Source organism: Acyrthosiphon pisum, chromosome A1, assembly GCF_005508785.2.
Source record: "Acyrthosiphon pisum isolate AL4f chromosome A1, pea_aphid_22Mar2018_4r6ur, whole genome shotgun sequence".
Lineage (NCBI taxonomy): Eukaryota > Metazoa > Arthropoda > Insecta > Hemiptera > Aphididae > Acyrthosiphon > Acyrthosiphon pisum.
Genome location: NC_042494.1, coordinates 104855634 through 104861989, shown reverse-complemented (window position 1 = coordinate 104861989; position 6356 = coordinate 104855634).

Sequence of the window (6356 nt, the reverse complement as noted above, 5' to 3'; positions counted from 1 at the left end):
AAATACAATACTTTTTCAATTTATTAATAGTACTCATATTATAAATTTAACACTCGATACTACGATAGTAATATTAAAATCGATACGTACAACACGAAATTGATGAATACTAAGAATACTTATAAATAATACCTTTATTTATAATAAATTAATAATATTTAATGAACATTATTTATTTTGATCGTAAGATAATTTAACATTATATTATTCTACAATAACACTGAACAATGACACACGTTGGGTATTAGGTACTGCCCGACTGGCGACCAGTATTCTTTTATCTATGCTGGCAAGTGGCAACTGCCGTACTGAGTAGTGAGTACCAATAACCCGACAATGTTCTTGCATAAAAATAACTATTCCGTTTCCGTATTTATTTATCATATATAAATTTATATAACAATACACAAATCTGTTATCATAAATAAAATATTATAGTGGAAAAAACGTGTGGTTATTTATAGGTGATAACCTGATTTGCCAAAGTAGGTAAATAAACCAAAATGCCATATTGCCATAAACAAAATATAGATTTTCATATATTAAATTAAATTTTTAAATTCTATCTAAAAAAATAGATTCTAATCACAATGAACAATTTTCCAAGATTTTCGGCATTTTCCAGGGGGGGACATGCCCCTCCCTTGCCCCCCCCCCATATGGGCGCCCTTGTACAACTGTGATGATACCTATCTAATTTGTCATGCTTAATACCACGATTTAAGATATCGTGCTTAATACTTGTCCCGAAAATTCATGAAGAAAAAAAATATTATTATCTCAGCCTGTGGTACGTGGAGAGCTAATAGTTGGTATGCAAAGCAAATGTAACCTAACCCTAAACACCAACTGACGAAAAAAAAGTCCAAACCGCGCACATGTAATCATGCATAGTGTAACAAAACACCTGTATCACGCATCACGCAAGTGTGACCGAGCAATCACGGATGCGTGTTTGTAGGAAACTACTCCAGGGCTTTAGCGAGCTACATATACTTTTATTATTCTAAGTGACCATCGAGTCTGGCGATCGGAGCCGATAGGCGACTGGAAACATTTGACTTATGTTACTTTTACTGGCAAGGTTAAGTTTATTTGTTAGGCCATCCGTCTGCCAACAATTTAATCCCGGGGGTTTATACTTGGGTTATAATAGATTAGTATAGCATAAAGACAATTATCACAATTCCCACTTTAGCGCACGCAATTGAGCCACTGGCAGCCGTCAGACCCCCCTGGCGAGTGTCGGCTGCGCTTTGATTGGTCGCCAGTTGTCGAAAGCTACCGTCACCCGTCGCTATCTACAGCCGCCGCCGTGCATACATGATGATCATAATAACAAGATCGTAATAATTATTACCTATTATGATTTATGTTATAATTAGGACCTGGATTTTTATGCAAATGCATATTCTTCTAGATTTGACGTATAATAATTCTGATTAAATATCATGATGTTTCGTAAAACGTAGATTCTACTATTAATTTTTTTTTTGCATATTTTTGCATATTTGCATCAAAATGCATAATAATTGCATATTTCGGTTGAGTTACATTTACTTAGTAAATTAACTTAGTGTAAAGTTAAAATTTGCTAATTTGCAAAAAAAAAAAATCCAGTCATATTATATGGTTTATTAGATAGTTTTTCTTTACGTCCAAGAAAATTACTGGGTAAATTTAAAATGATACATCAAAGTAAAAACACATTAAAAAATTTGCGTTATTCTTCGGACGAAAATTAACTTAATTTAGATATTTTTGGAATAAAATTAACTTTAAGTTAACACGTTAATCTTGAAAAAAGTAACTTATTAAGTTAAAAGTTAATTTGAAAAAAAAGTAACGAGTTAATTAACTTAATTAAAATTAACTTAACGTTTTAACTTAATTTTAATTTTTAACTCGTTGTCACCAGAAGATATTTCTTGTTTCAAATACGGACCCATTGTGTCAGCAGACGTGAATGAAGTTTTTCGAAATACAAGGTGATGTATCGTATAGAAGTTTTCAATTTGATAATTTAAAAGCACATTTTGTTACATAATGTTGGTACTCATTCAATAATTATTAATTAATACACATTTTTATGCTTTATACACATTTTAAAAAATAATATTTAAATTGTATTTTTTTTCACTTAATACTATATTTTTTAATTTTTTAAACAATAATTTTTTTTGCATATTATTTGCATATTTTTGAATTGTTGAGTGCATATATATGTGCATATTTAACAAAAATGTTTGCATAAAAATCCGGGCCCTAGTTATAATGTATATTTTTTATCTTTACCATGTTTCTTGTACTTTTACCTTATTGTTCTGCACCAAACTCAATGCCTACGCGTCGTATACAATTCTTCATGAAAACGGTGCGATATTATTATTCACTACGTATACATCAGCGCCAACTGGTGACAACAGAACTGCGCAAACAAGACGAGTTTTCGTCAAGCGAGTGGGAATTCTTATTCTGAAATTCTGAATAGAGTATAAGAATGTTGAGTGAATGCAAAAAAATTAAAAACGCAGAATTCGAAAACTGCCTTTGTTTATAACTTCAAAATGAAGTCCGGCTATCACATGTTGATTGCACAATCGTTGTAGTACATAAGTTTCAAAAAAAAAATATCAATATTCTTAAAATGCACAGTGAACTATAGTGATGCGAGAATGCGTAAAAATCGCATAACAGAGAACTTGTTTAGGCCATAACATCGAAACTAAGTCCGACCGACAAATTCTGATAGCACCATTGTTTTTAAATAGTTAATATGAGAAAGAGAAAGTTCCAAAAAAAAAAAAAAAAAATCGAAAAATTTGTATGGGGTGTAAAGTGCACTTGTTCCGACAAAAGCTTAAAGATAAGAGACCGATTCTTGATGGTGGAAAAAAATTCTTTGTATATGGCCGAAACGGATGCTCCAGAATCGAGCAAAGCAGAACCAGACACACCACACACTTTGACGGGAATTTCTGTACGGTGTAGAACGTGTCCTTGGAATTAATTTTAGGTGGTGATCGGTCGGTAGCAATCGGATGACAGCCCAGTCTCGCCAGGTGTCGTATTCACTGGTGAGACTGTGGTCCGTTTTCCGAAGCGTTCAGTTGATGAATCGGTTCTTCGTTTTGAGCCGGAGGACGATGATAATTTTGGGAACCTCGATTCGGACCGTTCTGGTAGTTTTTGCAAATATTATTACGTGGTTGATATTCTCTCCGTTCGTGAGAATCTCGTGGTGGCTGGTCATGATTCCGTGTTGGTTGAGTTGGCCCGTGGTCTGATTGGTGGGGACCTGGGGCTTCGCAGAAGGACGTGGATTCCTCAATCTCTGTCAATACTGACAATAAGGCCAACAATTTGGGGGCCCAGACCACTGATGACCATCCTCAAAGTAGACGCTAATGTTGTATGATTGTGCCAAGAAGATCAAATTGGTCGATGGGTGGACATAAGTTTTTAGCTTTAGCAATCCAGGTCATAGCATGAGTGTTGATCCCCACTGGTGAACGGTATTGACAGGGTTGGAAAATGTCATTCTGAATTTTTATTTGTGTGGCCGCAGACCAAAACTGCTGACGGAACAACTTCTTCACCTCTTCATAGGTGGTTGGAACAGGCATAAGTGAATCCAACCGTACTCAGGAACTTCTCCAACCACCGTTGAAACAGTTCAACACGTTGATCGTCGTGCGAACAAGAAATATTGGTCCAGCTGGTTTAAGAACTTCTCTGGGTGCACATCCTGACGATGGCCAGTGAACTCGGACACAACATTAGTAAAACGTTCCGATTGACTAAATGACGCAGACACATACGACCGACTAGACGGATTTAGTAATTGTCAAGTCTTTGATATGAGCCTCTGTCGAATTGTATATCGGCTGGAATGATTACGCTTGAGATGTAGAGTTGGTTGAAAGTACCTTTAAATCCGATTGTATCTGTTTCATAGTTTCCTTAAGAGATTCAACGTCAGCGTGGATCTTCGCTACATTATCGTCGCTTTTAATGAATGTAGTTCGCTAATCGACCAAGTTGCGGTGAAGAATGGCAATATTTTTCTCAGTTTTATCCACTCGCAACTCAACTGCATTTTGCCGTTTGGTAAAACCACTAAGCTGATTTTCCAAACCGTCAAACCATTGTGCATGATTGCTGGCATGGTAATTCATAACAGCGATAAGATCGGCGAGGGTAGGTTCAACTTTGGAAGGCTGTGGAAGGATATTCTCTGTTGCCATCCCAGCATAGGGGACCGTGGTTACAATTTTAGTTGGTGTATCCGATATATTAATGTGTATTAATGGTGGTGACATTGTGATCGTCACAGGCCGGAGAAGGCGGTCAAATGGACGATCAACTAAATTGATTAAACGACACATTGGTGGCTTATAATAAAATTTGTATTCAATTAAATAACCCTAGCTATTTTAAACAACAAAATAATGTTTAGTTTTAGTGATTTTGATGAATTTCGTCAACATTTGAACTTCTATAAGGATTTTAAAAAAAAACTGAATTTTAAATTGCTATAATAACCACTTATATGGTGTATGCTGTACATTATATGGTGTACAATATTGTATTAAATTTTCACTTTTCATCCTTGAAGCAAAAATTATACTATACATAAAATAATTTAAATCGTTAAAATTACAAATATTCAGAAATACCATAAAAATGCTAATATATTTTGAAAATGACATTTTGTAAGGGCATGATAATATGAATAAATTTTAATGAAAATGTCAAATTAGGCGGAAATAGGGAATTTCAATGGGGGGGGGGAGGAGGGGGGCTTCATCACTACCATTTTTTAACTAAAAATTATAAGTTGAGGCTTTGTCCCCATACCTTTAAATTATAAAAATAATCATTGAATTATTATTTTTAGTTATTATCACTAACAGCTGTAATGTTGCAAGATAAAAGCTTAATTAAATTAAAAAAACCACAATCATATAAAATAATGAATGTACGCAAAATTTTATTTTAATCAATATTTACAAAATTAAATTAATTCTTCTTTGAGTTTTGCAAAATTATTTAAGACCGATTCCACATGTATTTTCCTATACTAAGTAAGCCCAAACTACTAAATCGAAATTGATATCTATTGTCTACGTATTATCGTGCTAAACACGAACATAAAACTAAAACTATTAATATTATTCCCGATAATAGTTATATGTTTATCATTTATAAATTATTAATTATATGTAATTATGTATACACTGTTCAAAATCCAGTGTTGTTAAAATTCCTTTTATATAGGAATCCGTTCAATTCCTCGTTCCTTTAGTATAAACAGGAATTCCACGTGGTTCATGAGTTATTAGTTATTATAAATTTATTATAAATAGATTATTATTAAATTAATTAGATAATTATTTATAGAAACACTCGTGCAAATAATATAATATTATAGGTACCTACCCGTAGTAGGCATAAGTAGGGGAGACTGGCTTAATATGACATATTAGAGTAATATGACACATTGATGTTTTGATTAGAATTATTAATATTTACGAACCGAATCCGCACTATATAATAACCTCCTACATACAATTATATACAGTGACCACAGGTTTTGACCTTATCAGAGAATTTGATAACAGAAATGTGTTTTTTGTCTTAACAACTTTTTTTTTAAATCATTTTTAAAAATTAATTTTAAAATATAAAACTTTATGTTCCTTCAATTTTTTTTCTTTGAAGTTGAACATAAAAAAGTAAGCAATACTAAAATTATTTTATAAATAAGCTTATTATAATACTTTGGCCATAAAAACTTTGAAAAAAACTTGTATGATATCAGTCAAAATGACATAGCAGTGTTTATTATTATATTATTTTCATATTTATATTATTATATTAATTATATTAAAATATATTTCTAAAGTGTTGCTATTTATAATAAAATAAATTGATTAAACTATTAAATTGCAAACATTTTATAATTTATTTCTATTGCCTTTATACAATGGTTGCTTTTACAAATGACATAGCAGGTACATTTAAAAAAAAGTGAATTAAAATTATTTGTTTGCATTAAATGTACAATTAGACTTCAGAAATATGTGTATAATGTAAATACAAATATGCTGCTCAAGTTCCATGTGTTAACTAACATTATTTCTTCAATTTTTTTTTAAATTAAAAAGTGGTATGTCATATTAAGTCAGTCTCCCCTACGTATCGATAATAATAATGTTTTGGAAAATAAGCCGGACGCGGTTGTACTTGCACTGGCTAGCAATAAACGACGTCGTACCCGTCGTCCGGGCAATGTTTGTATTTTCGGTGACTGTTTACCCGAAATTGTTTTTATACTCACTTACGATTTTGTC